This window comes from Haemaphysalis longicornis, unplaced genomic scaffold (assembly GCF_048455015.1).
Source record: "Haemaphysalis longicornis isolate Haplotype H1 unplaced genomic scaffold, Haemaphysalis longicornis Haplotype H1 scaffold_1, whole genome shotgun sequence".
Lineage (NCBI taxonomy): Eukaryota > Metazoa > Arthropoda > Arachnida > Ixodida > Ixodidae > Haemaphysalis > Haemaphysalis longicornis.
In genome coordinates this window covers 455,025,995-455,049,491 of record NW_027526203.1, presented here as the reverse complement: position 1 = coordinate 455,049,491, position 23,497 = coordinate 455,025,995, and the positions used below count along the sequence as shown (strand labels likewise).

At 50.6% G+C, this 23,497-nt stretch overlaps 1 pseudogene; it reads right to left on the bottom strand.

Annotated features, from left to right (window-relative positions):
- Positions 1 to 1,777: 1,777 nt before the first annotated feature.
- LOC144156064 (adiponectin receptor protein pseudogene) lies at positions 1,778 to 7,789 on the bottom strand (annotated as a pseudogene).
- Between the last annotated feature and the right edge of the window lie 15,708 nt (positions 7,790 to 23,497).

Sequence of the window (23,497 nt, the reverse complement as noted above, 5' to 3'; positions counted from 1 at the left end):
GAAATTTACGAAACTTTATTAGTTCCCAACAAAAAAAAACCTTGACTCATCAACATGGCTTCTGTGCAGATGTCCCGGGGATTTTAAATCGAGCGGAAAGATCGTGCCCCTGCTCTTATTGCTTTATTTTGTGCCCCTTGAACCCAGGGCGTAATGGTTTTCGCCAACCGCCCTTTTCAGATAATATCATGGCAACTCAGCGTACCTAGACCTAATTATTGGCGCGCACCTAAACGCAGCTAAGCACCCGAAAGGAAAGTTGCACAGTGCGCAACTTTTTCCTGTCTCGTTTCTCTTCAGGTGGAGCTCAAGGCAACTCATTTGGGGGCAACGCTGGTTGCGTTTCGCGTGGATACCGCTTATGAGCTGCGAAATCCAGTGCTGATCGTTCACAGCGGATGGTACCAAAAAGGCCGGCGCAGTGCAGCGATAGGGGAGAACATGCGGCGGCACCTGAGGAGAATATAGTGCACCCAATTCACTGAGAACGTTCACCCTTAAGAGGTGGTGGCGCGAAGTGTAGCCGGTATGCATGCCAAAGTAATTCGCTCCCTGTTTCGTATCATTAGCTTCTCAGTGCGGAGTTCCTATTTCTCTAAAGCAATCATGCAGTACATGTAGCTTCACCGCAACGCTCTCAAGAGCCCGCTCCATGCAGCCTACAACAAAATTACGGCCAATGATGATGTCAAGCCTAAGATTTCACTCGAAAATTTGGTCTGCGCTCTGGAATTACGCAATGCAATCGTGACGTTCGGCCTTGCTCAGTGCCGCAGCACAGATTACATTTTTGGGTTAAATGGGTACGTTGCTGCCGTTCGCCGACTTTTCTTTGTTGGCGGCATGAATTGGACGCCCGAGTGCCTTGTGGCAGAGCTGAACCACGAGATTGCTTTAGAGTGGTTGATCCGCATTCTGGTAACCTGTAGAAGGAACCCGGGAAGAAAGACAAGAACACGGCGTAGCAGTAAAGACGTCTTTGATGAGTGGTGCCAGGGGAAACCTTAGTGATTTCGCCTTCAAAGCATATAAGTAGAGTTGAGTGCCCCGACGAATTTTCAATAGTATCTCAATCTATGTTAACCTCAACCACTGCGAAGTATGTTACCTCTGTGCCCGTAGGCGCACTGCGGGCTGTCATGCTGTACGTTTTAGCCAACGTGAGCCAATCCAGGGTGGCCAGAGAACCTAGGCTCCGATATACGAAGCCAGTATTAGTCTTACGTTCACGTTTCACCTGTTACCATAAAAAGCGCCATTTTGTGCAAACGCTCCCACGCTCTTCGTGGTAGGTGCAACGAAAGCTGTGAAACGCGTGCATGGAAAAGGAACAACTGTGTCGAATCTCTAAAAAGCTAGCAAAAACTACCCTGGCGAATCTATAAAAAATACCAATATAAGGTGTCTCGCTATTTACGCCATTAATTCATTTCGTCCGCAAGTAGATGGAGTAGCAACCTTTACTTTGTAAATATGAAAAACAATATCCAGTTTCTCATTTCAATTTTCCATTCGGAGTACCACAATTGGTTACAGCTCCGTGGGTGAAGAAATGCGGTGGCCAAGATGTTGGATTGGGCAGTCGATTAGCATGGTATTGACGAAGCCAGAATAGTCGCGTTGAATTTACGATAGAAATCTATATTAACTAGCATGGGAGAAAAGCAGATCACTGAAGTGGTTTAAAACATATATCTGCGGCTCAGACCAGCTTGGCGATCCTTGCTGGACCGCTTGGCATAACCACGTCATAAATAAGCAGACACGAGACGACAACTGCAGAGTTCTTTCATTCCTCTCCACCTTTCTTTGTTTTCTTTTAATTCATTTATTGTGTATTCGTAACAGTATTCGGAGCGGCTGCCTTTGTGCGACACCTCCGAGGTCTCTAGAGCGAGCGCCGTGGTGACGTAGGTGGACAGGCCGTGAAAACGAAACTCGCTCACCACTGCATGGTAAGAGCACTTCGCACGATCGCCGGTCTCCTCAAGCGCTAAAAAGTGTGGAGACCCAGCTCGCAGAGACGGCGATCGAGCCTGCCCAACACCACTAAAGAAGCCACGCAGACAGGCAGAATATGCGCAGACAGACGTGCGACCAGACATGGTGTTGTGCGTATTTCTATCCGTTCGCTTTTCTTTCGCGCTGATCGTTCAGTAGCAGCCTATCAAAAGTCGCCCGTTTATTTACAATAAACACTCTTGCACTCAGAACTATGTCGTACCACGTCAAGGCAGAAATGGTGGCGCTTATATTGCTTCTTTGTCCTTCGTTTAGTCTCTTTCGTATCACTCAAAAGCGGGAGAAACTATTATTCAGCCTAATATAATTTATTTTGGGATTTTACATAAAATTTCGCAATTTGGCGGCTGCATATTCCTCCGCCTTTAAGGATCCATAAAATGGACTTGCACTTGCACTTGCCATTTACAGCTACAAGACCTGCCGGTTGTAGTAGTTGAGAGGGCTCCCATTTTTATGGTCGAGTTGGAGTCCCAAGGTCGGTGATATGATCCCCGGCAAGTCAGTCCTTTTTGGATGATCTTACCCCTGTCTTGGTATTCAAAGTGTTAGAGCAGGGCGGGTTAATCGCGTCTCTAAAGCTGCCCATGGATAGAGACACTGAATATCAAGTGCGACGTTTCCCCCGCACATCTGAAGACGGCCTTCCAATTACTTTGCGCGCATCCCGTGCGTGCAAAGAACAATGAAGCGGTAGTCCATCATTGCGGAAGCCAGGACAATCACAGCGACCACCACGCTCGGCGCACCAAACCGATTAATGGTGTCTTTAAGTTAATATCTGCCACGGGCAGAGACAACTAAAGGCCCCAGTTAACCATCGCGCTTCCTGGACAAAGTGGACGGGTTATACCCGCTCGCATCAGGATGCACAAAAAAAAAAAATGAAAAAAGCGAGGTGGCATATAATTCACATGCGTACGTGCAAGTCTGTCGGTGTCAGACAAATGGCAGCCTTTGTGGAGGCCGGGTAATTAAGTGCCTCTCTGACAACCTGCGGGCCTTAAGACGATTCGAAAAATTGTCGGAACTTCTCTAATTCAAGACAGTAACATGTCAGACTCCAGTTGCGAGCACTCGGACGTCTTCATCATTTAAGATTTTCCAGCCAATTTAACGGTTTGCTGACACTCAACCTATCTGCTCACCTAAAGGGGTCAGATACTCACTTGGTACACCTGACCGATCACTGATAGAAAGGAGAAACGATTACGCTAAATAAAATCCACAGAGGCTCTAGCAGTCTTCTGCGGCTAGGCCTTCGTTACCCTTTAAGGATGCAGGCTTCTTTCAAGTACTCTTTCAGCTCTGACTTCTGAGTCCCAAATTCTTTGCAGCGAGGTAATTACTTATTGCAAGTACTCAGCGTTTATTAAATTTAAATAAGCACGTCTTTTTAACTGGTTATTCTGAGTGTTGCGTGGCTAAAAGCTATAGATCGGGTTGCGAGCACGGAGCTCTCCCGTGCACACACGACAGTGTCGACGCGGTGTAGCGACTATGAAAACTTTAGTTCAGCATCACAATTCATGCGTGTGTGGTAGTCTCGACACTGCTGTGCGGAGAAAAGCACACATCAGTACCGTGCCTTGTGGGTCTAAATGGGCGCGCATACTCGATGGCGCGGTAAGAAAGCCGGTGGAACTCTATGATCGAAGTGCTAAAGATGAATTTCCCCAGCATGGCGCGGCGGTGGCGGCGAAGTCGGGTGCGACGGCCCACGCCGTCACCTCCGTTTGCCGTGAACCCTGGTTATTGGTGGTTCTCGTTGCCCACAGAGACGCAAGGGCGCAGGCGAGGGGACCTCCGTGCCTTGCGTCCCTGGTGCGGACTCATGCCTGACTAGCGAACAGCGAGGAGCGGGCGCGGCATCGCGGTGCTCCGTTGTTGGCGGGCTAACACTCCAGAGGAAGGCGAGTAAAAAGGTCGCTCATGCAACTGCCTCGCATGTTGCCCATTTGGACACACTGCTGTGCAAAACTAAGCTCTCTCTTGATTTTAATACGACCGAAGGTTGGCGCGCCTTCATTTCAACAGTCGACTGCGCGACTACTCTGGGAACAGCGTTCCGGATTTTTACACGCTCCACTCTGGGGAACTACGTTTTACCCCAAGAGGGGCAAAATACTCTCGGACCGGAATGTCTACGCCTCTTCTTCCTCCGGAGTATATGGCTCTCCGCGTCAAATAGCTACCGAGTTTTGTTTTTGACGAGCGCGTACCTTCCTGGCCAACAATATTGTGATACGTCGAGGGAAAAGAAATGGGCGCAAAGGAAATCTGGAACAGTAAATGATGAATCAGTCTACGTTGACTTATGTACAAATGGACCACAATCGGCCACATACCACGCCTCATATATTCTCGAGCGAAAGAGGACGCATGGCACGTGAAATGATGTGTGGTCAAAAAGAGCGGTCGCGGTCGCTCGAGGCCAAACACGCCGCCACAACGCTCGGAGCGGGTAGGCTGTACGCGTGAAGCACCTTGATTTCTTGCTGGCTAGCCCAACAATTTCTCGCATCTACGTTGTGAAGAGTTGGTAGTTATCCTTTTCTTTACGAGGAGCGGGAACGACGCGTAGCGGGAACGACGCGTAGCGGGAACGACGCGTAGCAACGCGTCTCGTTGAAATAACTATACCCAGTGCCTTATTCATCAATGAATATGCCTTGCTGCTTTGCGAAGGATAATGGCATTGACAGCTACATGGCTTACCGCCAAATATCCCGCATTCACAATTTTTTGCCAAGGTTACGGCGCGATGTTGTGCTCGCCCGAGATGGGCAATTATAGATGCCCCAGCTTCGTTGTTACATTAAAAAAATAAGAGGTGAAAGACCTAGGAGAATCCCCTCTTTCTGCACTACCTGTATAGCTACGCGCTTGTGTGTCCTCAACATCCCGCCCCGGAAACCACCGCCTTGTCGTGCAGCCGGTACTTCCCTATGCTTCCTTCACGGATGGCTGGGGGAACCTACCTACACGGAAGCTTTCCTCGAGGTGTTGGCTTATTATTGTGGGAAATTGCTAGAGAATGGTATACAAGAGATGCGAGGTTAAAAATACTGCTAGGTGTTCTGTCTGCACAGTTATTCAAAGGCGACCCTTAGAAAGTTGCAGTCTCGAGAGCGCTTGGTCGGCATACATGTACACATTTCTCACTCCAACCCCTTCCGCAATAAAGTCGAAAACTCTTGAAGCATGTGTGACATTTGTACTGTACATAGGCAATTGGAAACCTAACTGTACAAGCCCCCGAAGGGGCAGTAAAATTGCTAGAGGGCTGCTATCGCAAGCGTCGCTGTGAGAGGCTCGGCAAGATAAACGTATGGTCCAACATTTGCTATCAGCAAAGGGCTTCTCAGCCAATCAGAAACCGGATCCGTTTTCACCTTGCTTATCACCCTTTGGTGCCAATCAGCGCCTTGTCTAATTGGTAGGATGGTCACTCCGTGCGAAATAGGCGAGCGATATAATATGCAAGAAGGCATTATGCACACTGAAGGCCCAACCGGAGGCACGTCATCGTACTCAAGCTTGCCTGGCCGGTGACGTCCCCTTGGTTGGGTGTCCTATATTGTTGGTGGTCGAAAATGCAGCCAGAAGATGTGTACAACGGCCAACGTCTGTGCTTAAAGAAGTGGTTCTTGATTTTAGCGGGATTCTAAACTCTTCCTATAAAGTCTACTGTACATCGCGCCTACGCTGTTCCTTTCTTTCGCCCGGAGGTCGTAAAACTATGTGCATGAAGCGATGAGATTTAAGGAACAAAATATTTTACAAGAGGCGGGCGTGACAATAGGTGCATCACGTACAAATTATTAAAAGGCCAGGATAACCGGAGTCGACATCGCGGCACTGTGGTTTGAGATAGAAAAAGGTCGCTTCAAGGGGCACATTGGTAAAATTGCATTCGTAAGCTTTTCCTTCGGCTTGCTATAGCTGCAGGTCTAACGTGCAGCCCAGATGGTCCTCACGTAAGTTACGTCTTCCACACTAGGGCTACCGCTGGCCGCGGGATGGCCGTAATCGCACAGGGGCGCCGCCGCTGGGTCAGGCGGCGGAGTCGCTGAACGAAGAGGCGCTCGCCGCACACCGGGGCCAACGGGAAAGCGCGGTGCGGGGCGAAAAAGGGCGATACTAAGCACGCCCGGTCTCAAGAAACCGCTAGGCGAGGAAAGGCATGCGAACTGAGAACGACGGAAGGGGTGCATCGCCTACGCAGCGGAGGAGTATAAAAGTATGCAAAATAGTCCCTCTGTGTGTGGCACGCCGCAGGGTGCACGTTCGCGAGGCGTCCCGGTATCACAGAAGCTGCTGTCAGGCGCGGCACTGGGCGCCGGCGGGGGAGTGCCGGTAGAGGGCCATGACGCACAGGCAGCGCAGGTGTATGTAGGCGCCCACGATGACGGCCAGGTGGAAGAACTGGTGGCTGTGGAAGAGGATGTCGCAGCGTCCCGGGAAGTAGCGCTCGGGCACGCGCAGCGCGTACAGCGCCACGCCCAGTAGCGCCACGAGCGACATGGCCAGGAGCCAGCCGTAGGCGAGCTCGAAGAAGGCGAGCCGCAGGCCGTGCACGGCCACGAAGTGCACGCCGGGCAGCAGCGAGCAGCTGACGGCGAGGCCCGTGAACACCGAGGCGCGCAGGTGGCGGAAGTGGGGCCGGCCGAACTTCTCCCACATGGTCAGGTTGATGGTGACCACGCAGAGCGCGTAGCCGAGCAGCAGGTAGAAGAGCTTGGTGCGCGGCTCGCACCAGAAGAGGAAGTGTATCCAGGGGGTGAAGCAGCCGGCCACGATGCTCACGATGCCGCAGTAGTCGAGCCGGCTGAAGAACTTGCCCATGTGCTCCGAGTGGCAGTGCATGGTGTGGTACATCGTGGACGTGAAGAAGCAGAGGAACACGCAGAAGAAGAAGGCGCCGAACACGGCCTGCTCGGCCAGCGGCAGGCTGTGCCTCCACAGGAACATGGCGCCCGTGGTGGCGAAGGCCAAGGAGCCCAGCAGGTGCGACCAGATGTTGCCCGTCTCGGTGTGTACGCGGAACACGGAGAGCGCGCAGGCGCGGAACGACGGCAGCGGGGGCCGGTGGCCGTTGATGAGGTAGTCGTTGTCCTGCAGCCACTTGGGCAGAGCGCTGAAGTGGCACACGTCCCACTGCAGGGCCGCAGACTTCTTGGGCTCCTCTGCGTCCAGCCGCACTTCGACGAGGAACTTGCGGTGCGCGTCGGGCCGCCGTCCGTTGACGTCGAGCAGCGGCTCGCCAGTCCGCGCCGGGCTGGCCACGCACGGCTGCCTGAGTCGGACAACGGGGCCGTCCGGCACGCCGGGCTCCGGGAGGGGCTTCTCGGGCTTCTCGGCATCCTCCTCCGGCGGCTCGAGGAGCGCCGTGTCGGCCGCCGGCTCGTTGGGGAAGAGATCGGTGTGCTCGACCTCCTCGGCGGCGCCGCCGTCGTCGGTGCCGCTGGTGAACATCGTCCGTCCCGGATCACGGCGCGCCGACGACTCCCGCGCGCAGCAGCTGTCGACTGCTCTCGCTGCCGAGCCGGTGAGAGTGAAAGCCGCCTGGTCCACCGGATGACCCAGATCGGCCGGCCGGCACGCGCCGCGGCGTTTCCGGCATTTCCTCGTGGTCCGCTATCTGCGGACTCGCGCCTGTCCGCCGGCTCGCCACTCGCACATGGCTCCGGTCCTCTGGCACGTGAACCGCACGCCGCAGTCGGCCCGCGGCTCGGAGCGGCGCACGCGCGCTGCGAGCGTGACGTCACACCGCGTCGCAGCGATCGATGCCGCCTCGCTCCGTGAGCACCTGGCCGCCCGAACGCGTCAGACCCGACCGGCCCGCGGATTGATCGGCCGGCTTCGGCTGCGGCTCCACTGGGCGGACCGCGGCAGCTCGGCTGTTGGCGCGACGTACGACCGTGTGGCGTCTAGACAGATCTCGACGCTATGCACTCGTCGAATTGGGCCTTCCCCCCATACGCTGTGGGGAAGAACAGAGTGTGGGCGTTGCCCACTCGTCACGCCCATTAAACTGTAATTCTATTAAACGCGCAATCATTATGTTGCTACACCTTCATGTCCTCGCTAACTTAAATCCTCGTCTTGTATGTATACCGTGAACTGGGTTCGAAGGCAAGAAACACTATGGGATATCAACGAGCCAGAAAAATGGTGCCTCGAAGTATTCGGAGTTGACAATATGTCGCATATCAGCGTAAAAGCATGCAGAATACTTCACTGAAACCGGCAAGCATAAAAAAGGTAAAGAAAGCAAAAATAACGGGACCGCGCCGTCTTTATCCTTCTAAAACGGAAAGACAGCGCAATAGAAAGCACAAAGTAAGAGTGGATACGCGCAGCGCTGCGTGTGTCTCGTCTTCCTTTGTCCTGCCTATTGCGCTGTTTTTCCGTTTAAACAATAAACACCAACCGGCCCGCGTTACCTCTCTTTTTTATTTTTCTGTTTATTCGGCCCCTTCAAGTCCATGCAAACCAAAAACTGGCCTTTTGCGGGCCGAAGCTACACGTATACACTCCATAGTGAAGGACAGGCGACTAATTTCGAATACCTCCGGATTTTAAACTTGCTCGAAAGTCTCAACTTGCGGTCGCGTTTTTTTTTTCTTTTTTTTCTCCTTTATCAGAAAAACGTCCGCCGCGGCTGGCCCAATATTTTTTTTCGATCCGGAGGGATCCTAGTTTACATGCGCTGAATCAGTGCAGTGCATATTTTGCTCGGTACTTTATTGCGGACCCTCGGCAACCTCTGGCCTTCTACTTGTGCCATGTAGAAAAGTACACTTTGGAGAAATATTCATCCTCCTTTGAAGCCGCGGAAAGGCGCGTATCAGCTCCAGTCCTCGCGCACTCTCTCTTGGAGTTTGTAGCCGGTATATTGTCTGCTCTCAACAAAGTACGTACTATCTAAAAAAAAGTCATGAAACATAGTGCGATAAGGGAACGGCTACAAAGTTCACCTGCCGTCATGCTGGATGGGCAAGCACATTTTTTTCTTATTTCGCATAATGAATTCTTATAAACGTACGGAAAACCCTCCCACGCATGTGAAACACGCGCTGGAGCGCCAAACAGACAAAAAATTTATCTATGTGCTACATGTACGTGTACATGTTCTATGTACTATGCATAGCATAGCGGTACGTAACCTGCATCGAGATGGGGCTGTAGAGTGTCTATAGAGCGCCGGTCGTACTTGCTGTGGAGCAAACCCGGCTCATTCATTACGAACAGTCTGAAATAAGGTCAGGGTTGGGACTAGGACTCCGATTTGAAATTAAAAAAAACGCTTTAAAAGTGAAAAAAAAATGACGTCCTTGCTTCGTGCTCTACTGCCCTATTTACTTATACTGCCTTATCACGTGGCTGCATTGAGATGCCCTACTCGTACTTGCCAGTAACGTTTTAACCTTTTGAGTCGCTTCTCGTAATTTCAGCTGCTTCAATCACCCTCAAAACATTGGAAAAACGGAACGAAATATTGTCTGCGAAACCAATGGAGAAATAATTTTACGCTTCCTCACAGGTACACAGACAACGTAAATATTCATGGAACAAAACAAGGGAATACTGCGTGCCTTATTCAAACAGAGTATTTGGCGATGGTTGTAAACCCACAGGTGAACTCAAATAAACACGGGATGAATTATTGTTTTGGAACCTTACAGAACCCTCGTTTACCCTTCGACACACGAATGCTCACGATGTGAGTATTCCTACAACAAAACGATTGAATGCATACGTGGTAGCATCCGTCAGTGACTGCAAAATAGTGTGTAGACTCAATGAAAAACAGGATGAACAATTCTCTCGCAACTCAAAAAAAAAAAAAAAACTATAGGCGTCGATACAAGCGCGCAGACGACGTATATGTTCCTTCCAAAAAAAAAAAAAAACATTGAACGCCTGTATCTTACGGCTACTATAAACTGGTACGTATATTGATTGAAAAACACAAATGATTCACTTCTAACTGGAAAGAGCTTCGACACACGCACGCTGACGACGTATTTTAAACGGTTGAATGTCTGAGTGCCCCATTCAAACACAGCATCCGATGGATAAAATTGTGCAAAAAGAGATGTAAAATTAAAAAAATATATTTCTGATTCCTGCTGTTTACCGCAGTATTATGCATACCACATCATGTATACGCGGCTGCACTACAGGATGCGCCCTACTCGTTGTAAAGGTTTTTACATTTTCAGTTCCTTCTCTTCATTTTAGCCGCTTGAATCGCGGTCAAAGTCTTATATTAGACTGTTCAATACCAGACAAAGCGAGAACATCTCGTGGCTATATTTTGCCAAGTGAGTATTTTACGTAACTGTTGTTGTTCGCCTTTTTTTCAGCAGGGACCCACACGACGCAAAATGACGGCTCAGCCTCACTTCACAATGACGGCTTACTAAAAAATGCTTGTTACACGAGATTAACGCTTGCTTCAATGAAAAATCGAAATTTATGTCCGGATTGGAGCCATAACCTTTCATCTTTTTATCTGGAGGCAGACCTTAGAAGAATGGAGTGCAGTTCAACTTCAGTAGCAATACCCACCGCTCATTTGCGTCTGTCTGTCTGTCTGTCTGTCTGTCTGTGCGTGCGCATGCGCATGCTTCCATCTTAGCCTTCTCGGTGGCCCAATGGGGTAAAAGGCATGGTTGGCCGCCGACGCGAAACGCGCTTCGTTATTGGCCGTCATTCGCTCTGCATGGCTCTTGGTGGTAACATTTCAGATAGGTGTTTCGTAATATGGAAGCCGGGGCCCCGTGCTTTACACACGTTGGCGCCATGCCTTGCTCTCCCCTTGGCCGAGTGACCGACCTATCGGCACCATAGAAAAACAAACGCGACCAAAGCTGGCTCTCGTCTGACCTTCATGGTAATCGAGTCCGCAAGCATCGAGCGGCATCTGTCCGAACGCTGCGGGCTCTCCTGCAAGGGCCGGAGCGATTTCACCGTACACGGCACCATGTCTCATCGAGCGCCCTGCGCTGCGTACAGAGTGGGCCCCGGGTCCACAGCACCGGTGCCCCCCCCCCCCCCCCCCCCTTCTCTTTGTTTTGTTTCTCCCCAACGGCAGGAGGGCGAGGAGCCACGGCCACCCTTCCCCTCCGCCGCCACCTCCGTCTGTGTCGCGGAGGCCAACATGCGGGCCAAGGTTCGCCCCCTCCCCCTCCCCTTCCTCCCGAGTCCCCACTTGCGTGGCGCGCCTGAGCCAGCCCTAATGAATTCCATAAATTGGATGGACACCAGCGCCGCTCGCAGCGGTGTGCCGCTTTCTTTGTTGCGACAGTCGCCGTGCCCTCCCTTTCCAAGGTTGAGCCCCGGGGCCATTTATTTCCGGTCCGATAACGGAGCCCGAGCTTGCGCGCCGCCTCGAGAGCCCTCGCGCCGTTTCAGCCGTCCCCTTCGCGCCGCTGCACTTTTCACTTGTTTTCCCGCACTCTGGGCTAGCGGGCGGTGCGGCGTTGCCAGGCTGTGCTCCAAACCGCGAATGTCGCTTTGCGAAACGGAAGAAAAACAGTTCTACCGTCGCACTGCCGTCCCCGCGACGAGGTGTTGGGACTACTGTCGCTTTCGGTGATTGGAGCGCGCCGGAGCTGCTGCGATCGTGATACACTCAGACCCGCTGCAAGATTTTCGGCTGTGCGCTGTATGTAGCTCCTTGATAAGGCAACGAGTTTATCAGATGAGGAACTACACTTCCATGAGAATATTCTAAGGATATAACCAACAATGCAGCTTATAAAGTCGAGCAACAACTTCTCGGAACTTCGCATACTGCCAGAAGACGCCCGCTTGATTCCTTACACTTACAGAAAACACAAACAGTGACTGCTTTTTGAAAGCGGAGCTTTATATGGCTCGGTGCAAGGAAAATCCTGCCGTCCCGTGTACGCAGAACACTACTCCGACGCAACTACATGCGCGTGCGCGAAAAAGAAAAAAAAAACTCGTTGGAGAGGAGTTAGAGGAGAGAGATTGGCTGGATTGATTGCAGCAGAGTGCGCGCGTGCCGGCGGAACAGCGTCAACGTGGTAATAGCAAATACCTGCCGCACGTTACTCTGAAATATGTAGACCGCACGACGTACGTAAAATACAGGCCGCATGTTACAGCTTTGCTGGTATCATGTCTCAGCCAATCGAAGTGCGGGACGTGCCGTTTTTTACGCCCATAGATCCCGATATGGCTTTTGCGTCGGTAGTCTGAACATAGCCTAACACTGGGTTTATGGGTTTTCCCCGAGGCTCGGTTAAATCGGGGACGGGAAGCGCACTGAAAGATTCTTTAGCATTAAATGATGCGGAGCAGCGCAACCGAATCACACGAGACTACTGTCATGTCGAAACCCGTCCCGAATGCATTAATAATGATATTTTTATAGCCGGTATTCAATGGCGTGGAATGCATGCAGGCAACCATGCGAGTGCGCCGCCATATCTGTGGCCAAGCGTCTGTTGCCAAGGCGACGTTGTGCGCACGGCCCCCAGATGAGGCACTCCTCTTCTCCTCCATGCCTTCATGGCGGCCAGGCAGGCCGCGGGCCGCGAGGTGACCTTGTGTTTCTACTGCTACTACTAAGTGGTTCAAGAGAAAAGGAAAGGAAATGCACTGGGGATATAATTGAGCCCAGCTGGGGGCTCACCTGCATACCTTGTGTTTCCGTGCAAGGCGTGTGCGAGTGATTCGATAGTCAGTTTTACCGCTTTAGCGTTGGTTACGCGAAAAGTCATGATTCCGCTCATGAGTGTGAGAGCCTTATCTGCAATTCAACCCCAGCCCCCGCGCACAGCTCCGAGCGAGTGCGAGTCGGTCGCGGCACAAAGGTTTGAACGTGAGCGCAGTGGTCCGTTTGACAGCGGGAACTGCGTCATTTCCAAACTGTTGCCCACTGAACGCAAAGTAATACCTCGACGCCAAGTGCTTTTGAGTGCAGCACAGTACGATCTACCTATCGCCAGACGCGTATGAAGTAGCCGCCTCAGATCAGCTGATTGCCAGCCGCCGCGCTCTAAAGTCAGACGTGAGTTGTTTTGCTGAATGTGAAACATTTAGCGCACGAGAAAGCCAGCGCTAAATCGGTGTACGCGTGAACCATTTCTCCAAAGGAATTATTCTGTTTTTGTACTCAACCACGCATTGGAGGGCGCTAACCAGACATTAAGTCGTGGATGCGGTGCGGGTGCACTTGCGTCGACATCCGCGGCGGCAGCCAACTGCAGCGTCGGGCTTACGCTGCGTACGTTGCTCGGCATGTCTTTACCACTACGGCTATCGCGCCGATCCATACTGTCCCAACTGCCCCGCTACGTACGCAAATGTTGAGCACATCCTTTTCTCCTGCCCCGCTACCCAACAGTCTCCTCATTGCCCTAACCCTCCTCCTCCCAACTGGCGAGTGTGGTTGGCGTCGGCGACCCTCGTTGACCAGCTGGCCATGATTCTTCTTGCGGAAGAGTACGATGCATAGGTCTTAATCTGACCAGATATAAATTTATCTCTCTCTCTCTCCCCCCCCCCCCTCTCTCTCTCTCTCTCTCTCTCTCTCTCTCTCTCTCTCTCTCTCTCTCTCTCTCTCTCTCTCTCTCTCTACGCGCCGTTCACTGCCGCGGTTTCATCCTCTGTGGATTCGAAGCGCTCGAGGGTAGGTAGGGCGCCACCACTTTATGTGAGTGCGATTAATCAGATATCTGTTGACGCCACTACCGATAATCGGGCTGAAACGCAACAGACGCTTTACGCTGTTTTTTTTTATTCGAGACGCGGGCGCAAAGCGCATGCGCTGACACGGTGGCCACAGACATGGCGGTTTTCAGTGTTGCCAGGCGGAGAAATCGCCCGCTAAACTTTTAATTGAATACCACCTATACGTGTCCGATAAATATAAAGGCAACGAGAAAAAAAGAGGTGGCATCAAGAGCAAAAACAGAACGGGGATGACCGGTCACCGCATCAAACCAGAGATAAACAAAGCATTACATTGGCTGTGGGCTGGGCTTAAGGAGCAGCACTTAGTACTAGCACTTGAATGCCTATGTGTAGTGCGGTCACCACACGTTTTTGTTTACTTCAGCATGTACACCGCGAGTGCGGTATGATGAGAATTCGGCGGTATGCTTTCACTCTTCGTCTATATTGGCTGCGCGCATCGTTTGCGACATACTTCCCCAGTATTCCGTAATGAGTTACAAGCGTGCCTTTCTCGAAAGCAGTTTCATCGCCCTTCATGGGCTTGACTGTAACCATGAAGGAAGCTTTTCTTTCCTCCACGGCTGTAACCAACTGCGGGTAACGACTACACTAGCACGCCGGGGTGTCACCGGGGCCCCTTGACGTTGTTTGTCTGCTCGGTAGATGAAATTGCGTGGCCAGCGGGCCACTTCCTTGTGTAATGTGCATCAAAAAGAATCTGGCAGCACGCGCAATAGTCCAAAACGTGGCATCGCGTATGTTGTGCAAGCGGACGACATAACCAGGCGTCCTGGTGGGACGTCATTTGCAGGAAAAGGGGGGGGGGGGGGGGGGGGGGGGGGCTTCGAGGCCAATAGAGGGAAAGAGCGGTACACACGCTACCCGTGGTGGCCGCGTTACAGTAAGCTCATGGAGGAGAGCAAGGCTTTTCTTTCATAAGCATCATTCGTTCGTAAGAATCAGCTGCAGGCTGTGGTATTGCGAGTGAGACATGCTCCGCCTTTTGTTAGGTCTCCTTCGATCTGTAGCCGCGTTTACATGAATGCGACAGAATGCGATAGCGCGCGTCACAATTCCTAGCGCATCACGAGTAATGCGATGCGCTAGCGTTTACATGTAGCGCATTACTCCTGGTGCGATGGTGGCGCCATACGGTGTCGCACATCGAAGGTAAAGCAGCGTTTCTGGCACTTCCAAAGCTTCCGGCGCGGCTGGTTCTTGTTATTTTTTCACGACTCGCATTTTCTGGCGTCTTAAACTCTATTAGACGTTTTTAAATGCAAAGCTGCGTTTGCAGGGCTTACTTTTCTTGTCGACATAATCCCTAATGCGATGCGCTCGCGTTTACATGCACTTCGAAAGTCGACTTACGCGTCTCATTCTACCCCTGTCTGGCGCATTAATGCGTTTACATGGATGCGATGCGATGCGATGCGCCACTTGTCGCATTCATGTAAACGCGGCTTGTGTCACCGAAACATCGCATAGAAGGAAGCCGACCTCCGTTAACTCGCCGTGCACCGTTAAGACCTTCCAGGGTCTATTCGTCGCAGGCAAGGCCACGACCCAATTCCGTATGTTTCTAACACCCGTTTACTTCGACAGTTCGCGCCAGTAGTGATGCCAGCTACATTAGTCAACCTTCGTGTCGCGTACACAGGAAATAAACAAGGTTCGTTCCACGTAGCAGGTGAATCATTGCTGTAGGATTAAAAATGAAGAAAAATAGCGGTATTGCCGGAGGCACACAATTGTTAATTGGTGCATCGCGTTCACTGTGTGCGGCGACAAATGGTCAGAACAAGAAATAAACAGGCCAAAAGCTCGGGAGTGTGTATGTCAGGCCTCCCGTTCATCTTGAATTTGCGAAAAGGAAGTAATGAACCGTTAGCGGCTTTCCGAGCTGTCCATTTGGATCGTGAACAAATCGAATAAGTCTAAGATTGAGTGTATTTGATAAGGAGGCCTTAGCCGCGCTGTCGCGTCCATCTAGTTTATTGGCTACGGGGAAACCATACAGCTACGCTTTCACGAAGCCGACCAAGAAAAGTACGCGGTTCTACAACATATGAATTAAGGCAATCCACCAGAAACGCTTGGGCGCGGACCCCTAACCGGACGTCAGCTTTTAATTTTCTTTTAATACGACAGGATTTTATGACGAGTCGTTGTTGCCTGAGCTGGATTCTTTTGTTTGTCCGACATGATGGCTCAGTTGCAAAAGCGTCGCGCTGGTGGTCGCGGGTTCGATTCCCTGCCGTGGGGGCAGCTTTTCTGATGAAAGCGAAATGCGAAACCGCCCAGGAATCGAGGCTGTAGCTGAAGTTAAGGAGCACCTGGGGGTCTAAATTAGTTCGAAATCCTCCACTTGGGCGGGCTTCACAGCCCATGTACGTCTTTGGCGTGTAAAATCCGAATTTGAACTTGTGACTTCTCTTGGCTATACTCACTGTCGACAACTGCTGTGGAGTTACAATAAGTTTCGCACTTCTTGTCAAAGGGGAAAGCCTCAGTGGATGAACAGTGGCACTGCAGACTCCCCACTGCAGAGTGTAGGTAAAGATGGTAAAACGTCCCCGGCTTATGACAGATTATGACAGATTTAGCGAGGGGGGGAGGGGGGGGGGCTGTTTGGCTGGTGAAGTCGTAGAATTCGACCTAAACTCTGGCAAGTTTGAGGCGGAGTTAGGTATAGGCCGAAGCATATAATTGAAGTGTCAATAAAGTATAAAATCAGAGCCCCACCTTCTTGTACAGTGCTCACGGATTGAAACGCGATACTGCGAGCGCGTGGCCTGCGGTACATGCAGCGCCGCCCGTGGACACCCGTGGAAGCTAGGTGTTGCATTGTGGTATACCACGAGGGTGAGAGCGTTTTGACCGTAGGCTTGCTGCTTCCGGTTTACAATAAGCGGGGCTGTGGTTCCCCGCAAGGACAGCGGTGCGCTGCCAGCCTGGAGCGCAGGAGCGCGTTTGTGCGCCGGTGGTAGCCGCCCGGCGGTCCGCGCAGCCAATTTCGCGACATCGTCTGCTCGCGCGCTCTTGTTACGCATGCCCTTCCGATGCGACACAGATAATGTGCCTGCAAGCCACGGTCACGCTTATCTGAATAAAACGAGCGTCTGCACAAAGGAACAGCCAACTTTATTCCATGATATAAACTAAAAATAGAGGAGAGCCGACGAAGTACTAATGCACCGCACCACACGCGAACGTGCCTGCAAAGGCGTCTTTCCTTTTTTTAGTTTACATCCTGGAATAAAGTTTGCTGCTCCTTCCTGCAGACGCTCGTTTTATTCAGATAAGCGTGGCCGTGCACAACCTGAACATTACTGTGTCGCATCGGAAGGACACGCGTAACAAGAGCGCGCGCACACGATGTCGCGAAATCGGCTGCGCGCACAGCCGGGCACCGTCGGCGCACAAACGCGTTTCAGCACTCCGGGACTTAAAGGAGCCATTAAGAGAAAATACAACTTCGTTTAGTTTGAAAGAACTAGGATTCAGTATCTCACTCAGCTACATTACAGCCACAAAAGATGTTTTTTAACGAAAAAAAGCAAGAAGTACATAAAAACTTTCAAATTTTGCGCCACAGTGACGTGTTATGAGCAAGAATGACGTCATACGGGCCAACAATAAAACATAATTTTCAGTGCGTTAACTGCACGTTAGCATTGAAGTGATGCGGTCAAATGGAACTAGAGGCCCCATTACAGACGTCCGGTCTTGTGTCGTCGCGACAGGTCAGTTAGGGGGGCCGCCAATCGCACAAACAAGGTTCCGTGACGTCATAGAAAAGTTGCGGGAAATTGGCTAGGGGGTCGCGACTGCTTCACACGTTTTCTTTAATATCTCCGTTATTTGTGCGAAGATTGCGATGATATTGGTATCATTGTTATCGGGACTAAGCAGTCTTTCCAATAAATCCAACTTGTATTTTGTCTTCATGGCTCCTTTAAGCACTCCTAGAGTTCCTCTATATAGCTCCCCCAGGGAACTCTAAGCACTCCAGGCTCGCAGCGCCCCGCTGTCGCTGCGGGGAACCACAGTCCCGCTCATTGGCAATCGGAAGCAGTAAGCCTGCGGTCAACAAGCTCTCATCCTCGCGGTATACCACAATGCAACACCTAGCTTCCACGGGCGTCCACGGGCGGCGCTGCATGTACCGGCGGCCACGCGCTCGCAGTGTAGAGTTTCAATCCGTGAGCACTGTACATGAATAGTGCCTATTTATTAACATCCCGTATCACGACATTTAAAAACCGATATTTTTTCACGGTTGGAATCACTACCGCGCTAATTACCAGTGATTGGCAGTCTGAAGCTTTACCTGTGTGTATATCTACATCTGTCATTAAGCGCGATCCGTAATTACATGACACCTCGCTAACGGCGGGATGGGATGAACTTTCACGCCACCTCATACCAAAAGGCGTCGTTGCCTCTCAACAGGAACGCGTTGTTGTTTTCCATCACCATACAGGCGTATTTCTCAGAAAGGCGCATTTTTCTCAAAAGGGCCAAGGGTGATTGTTTCTGAGCTAAAGTTAAATTAACCAAAAATCACTGGCCCTGCTACTACCAGACGGAGGTGGCCGCTCCATCACATGGAGATGCTGTTGTGTATGGTTTTTTTGGCTCTCCGTCGTTTTACAAGGCCAAGATAAGGTATATAATAAAATGCCATTAGTAAAGACATTTTAATGAAATGGCCTGCGATCGCCAAGGGATGCGTGGAAGTGGAGACTAGCCCCTGGAAAAAAAGGCTTATATGCATTATCTAGCACTTCCCAATCGGGAGTTTCTATCTTTGTTGTTTGTTACGTAACCTTAACGCGGAAGTACCCATAACTCGTGGCTTCCTGAATCGGAAGCGCTAAACCAAAGCCAATTCCAACAGGCCTGCGAACAGAACAAAAAAAAAAAAACGCCCGCTAGGTGGCGAACGACGGGTTTCCGGTGGTCAACCAGCGACAGCCAACCAACGAGAGCAACAACCACCTGAAATTGCGGATTGTGCCTGCCATGGAATACCATTTTGTACGCAGGCCTACTACTCGAGATGGTGTTGGCTCAACCAGGAAAACGCGGCGACCACCCACCACTCTGGCGAGCAATGTGTACGCCGCGATTCGAGCCAGAGGGAGTTGCCAATACTATTGACTCTTGCTCCAGTTACTGGGAAGACGAGAAAAGAGGCTCTAGCGACCCCGGATAACGGCCGTGTGCTACGAAAGTGGCGTTGATCGGGGGTGTGTTATATAAATAGGAGCGAAAGCCGGCACGCGAGTATGCGGGGCTCGCGCCACCACTGCCGTATAAAAGCGCTGGCGGAAAGGTCCGCCGGGATGTAGATCGGAATCTCGCTGTCTGCTGCGGTCCCGGAAATGAGACAACCGTGCAAGAAAGCGACCTTTCTCGCCAGACCGTTATGTAATGGCAGAAGACTCTGCCGGCTTTACGAGCTGCAATCGCACTGCACGGGATAGTTCAAAATTACGTGGTTTAAAACTATGTTGCAAGGGCGCTGCGTGAAAATTATACGCGAGTCTGGGCGATGGGGTATGGGCGGTAACGTAATTGCGCTTTCAAATGCCACAAACATCGGGAAAAGGAAAAGCTTGATCGCAACGTTGCTGAGACGTTGTTATGATTTTCCGGAAGTTGTAAGTGCGCATGCGCGATGACGGTGCCTTGCACTCGCAACCGGTGTGGTATATGCAGAGGCAATGGGAATATACGGTGTCACCGTGCTGATCTTATGTAATGACGTATTTGAATCCTTTGAACGCAGAATTTAACCGAGTCTAAACACTGCAGGTGTGTACACAAGGCGTCTCCGCGAAAATCCGCTCTCAGAGAATCGCGATATGTAACTTAGCGCCTGTCTCGTCTACTCTGTTCTTCGTCCGTGTTTTTGTTGCGCTTCAAATCATGTAACTTAAAGTATCCTAAACGTACACACGGTTACCCTATGAGAAACCCGAACCCAGCGGCTTGTCCTCCCAATAGCCAGATCAACCAGGGTCACCTTCGCTCATACCAGATCCACGCAGAAGTGTTGTCGCTTGATAAGGACGTGTCCATAGCAGATGTGAGAAACACAGCCCCGCTACGTTAATTCCCTATAATTTCTTCTATTCTTTCGAGCCGCTGCAAGTTTTCCTTGCAAATGGAGGGAACAGTGCTGAGGGCTAGGTAAACTGCATTCATTATCCCTTCCCACAGTCGATTCATTAAACCATCCTGGCATCTTGCTTAATCTTAACATTAGTATAAGTTAACGGGACGGCAAAATTGACAGCAATTGAATAACTCATTCTACGTCCCGTTTTCCACGGTGTCTCCTCACATTCTAACAATGCTCCCCACCCGCTACCTATGCAGTATTTCATTTGTGTGAAGAGGCACCGAAAACTGAGGCACACTAGGTTGGAGGAATCTAAATATGCCAGCCTTTCCTTGAAAACAAACAATTTCCACACAATGGGAACTTGTAAACGGGATCATGGAAAGACATTTAGTAAAAAATTAACAAAGACAGAAAATATTTATGGCACGATCTGATGAAGATTCATTCAAGGTCTTCAGCATGGTCATTTGGTTCATTCGCGTCATTAAGCGGGCCCAAATAGATCTTGCGCGTTATTTTTAGTGTGTGTGCAGCCGGTTCAGCATAAATTCCTGCTTATGGATTTTTTTGGTGTTGTTTTGTGCTCTACCGCTGAGTGACATGTCACGGCGACCTTCAACGCGCTCCGCGCATCTTTCGCTGATAGAGTGAATAATTGATTGAACTTGTTGACTGACGGAAATTATCGAGATGATTTGCCCGAGTAAAGTGTCGTTCAATACACCTCTGTGTTCATGCGGTACCCTATGGGCATGTAACACTGTGTTAGGTTTTAAAGTACGCTCACATATTTCTTGTTGTCGTCCTTCCTGGTACTTGTTTATTTAAAAATCAATACTGGCATGTTTAATCATCACTTTGCACTGCAACTCTATACTTGCATTCCTAACAGAACTCCGATAATTGTTTTTACTGCTTGCATTGCGGTAAAAAAATGTTGCGCACTCTTTCTCTGTTTGTCCTAGTTTGCAACGAGTACATCATGGCCCTGCTTTCTGTATAATTTGTACTTACCTCATGTGTACAGGAGCCTCGGAAACTCATTCGGCTCGCTCGCCATCGCCCGGAGCCTCCCGTTCGCCCCGTTCGGCATCTTTCAAGGCGGCTAGTATTGCACGTGCGGCTGCGACGGACCGTTCACCCGCGCTGCGCCCCGCGGGCTGTTTCTAGAGCCCCCCTTTGACCCTACTGTGGCTGTGCCATTTGCCTTTCCGGGCGAGTGATCCCAGGCTCACGCTCCTACTTTCTTTTAGGGGCGAAGCCCCTTAGGGGCTCGGGCTGTCGGCTTGTCATGTCGTCGCCGTTTCATGTCGTCGTAGTACCATGTAGTCACGGTACTAAAACACCGCGACGCTCGTTTTCCAACGCCTCGCGTTAGAACGCTTCGGGCTTCAAAGGCACGAGACTTACAGCAAAGCTGTATACCTCTACCCCCCAACGGTTTCATCTCCGGGGGCAAAATCGCCAAGGCGCCAAGAATGCACTTATACACTGCATGCTTCGCCCCTCCCCAGATTTCACGTTAGGGGAGATGGTCTGGGAATTTTGATTAATAGGAAACTCTAAAGTGTCGATGGCTGCCTAGTTGTCATCAATCTTTTTTTGTTCCTAACGATTTCCTGCACCTTACAACGTGCGGGCCTAAAACGTAAGGGCCCAAGGCTTTTGCATTAAAATAACACGGCTACCGAGATGGATCACTCTTAATAGAAAAGGTCGTAAAAGGGTAGTAACGGCCGCATTTACTACCTCCTTACGAACCTTACTACCCCGCGGTACGGTACGTAGGCTCATCCTCTAGCAACTGCATGGTTAGGAAATTAACTGGGTGTAGGAAGCAGTATACAGTAGATTAAGGTCGTGCTTATGACTAGGTTGTACATGGCCAGTTAGTAAACGCATGTAGCTCAGAAGGGTGCTATCGCTATAAGACTTTACCAGTGAAGGTAGTGGTGCTTACGACCGGCTTTAGGTTAGCAACCCTGACTATTGCTACATTTACTACCTTCAGTTACCTTCAGTTCCATTAGTGAATGCCACAACTTTTTTTAAGAGTGATAAAAGAAGGCAGAAGACTAGAAGACTACAGTGTAAAACTACAGTGTGAAAAGTAAAAAAAAAAGAAATGTGTTGTGAGTAAACTATTATTTTTATGGCGGTGGCCGCAAATACAGCTTCTGATTTCACCAGCGTGCCTTCTGCAAGCAGGCACGCTCGTGGGTCAATGCTGGTCAAATCAAAAGCTGTATTGCTTACTTTTATTGACCTTACCACACACCACCGCCTACAGCGGCCAGAACTACCTCCCCCTCAAACGTCTCTCCCTCCACCCTTAGAGAGATTATTTCGACAATTATGAACCCATTCCCTCCGCACCAGACACGTCCTCCACCACATCTATCCCACATTATATCCCCAGCCAAACTGCCCGACATGTGGCACGGCTTGGCCCGGCATGGCTCGAGATACCACGCCACATGCCATTTAGGAATGCCCTTTTTACCCCCGCTCCGTTTACCAAACCCTCCCACTACCTGGCTGGAGATGACCGGGAGCTCACCACTAGGGCTCAAGATTACCTGGCGTGCCTTCCTCACCTAAGGGACACTCGCTATATCGGACTGAGCCTCGCCAAAAATAGAAGTCTCCCTCTCTCTCTTTCTCTCTAAGCGGCGTGCCTGCTAAACAGCGCGCTTAGTTGCCGGCGTGCCTGCATGCCGGGCTCTAGTAACGGTTCTCCTAGGATTCGCAGCAGTTAACACGGGCTTGAAAGAATCGTTGACGGAACACTATACGGTAACCAAACGGTCTCCAAAACGATTCCCTGCCCAAGACGGAGCACTCTAAGGCAATTCACGGAGTCTCTGGGTCATCGCAATGGAGAACGCAACGCGTCGCCCGAAAGTATCGAGAAAGTTCGATAAAGTTGCCCAAAAGCAGCGCGGCACTGCTGTCACCGTTCTTGATTTACTATGACAGGGTGCTGCAAATCTGCGCTCAGTTTTTATGACTATACACACCGGGAAGGGAATGTAGAGGAATGGGGACAGAGAGAGCAAACGCTTATTGTGAGCAAAAGCCGTGCCTAGGTTCCAGAGAGAACCTCGGCCTTAGCTGAATTTAGTACAATAAAATATCTTAGCTGTCGGAAATAAGCAGAAATATCAAAGAAATTATGTAGAGATCAAGCTCCGGTCGTCTTGTTGTGAAAATGTCAAGTGCAAAATCCAACCACGCCGCCTCTAATTAAAAAAAAAGAAGCAAAGAACTCGGTGCTGCTTGAATTCAGAGACATGAAATAGGAAGGTATGTCATACGAAATGGATTATCCTGTTGAGACGCGCTGCGTAGTTGGCCTTTCGTGAATATTTGCTACTCGAGAATTTTTTTTTTTGCAAGGTGACGGACCCCCTCCAGCTCCTCGATGTGCTAAATTGTTCTCCCAAAAATGAACAACTTTTTTTCTCCCTAAAGGATATTATATTATTGTGGTGTGAATTAAAGTACGCGGGGCGACAATTGTTAAATTCCTAAGGTCATATTTGGTACAAGCTTTTGAAACCTGAAATTAGTCAGAAGTCATAAAAAAAGTTTCGCGAAACTTTTCATCTTTGCAAA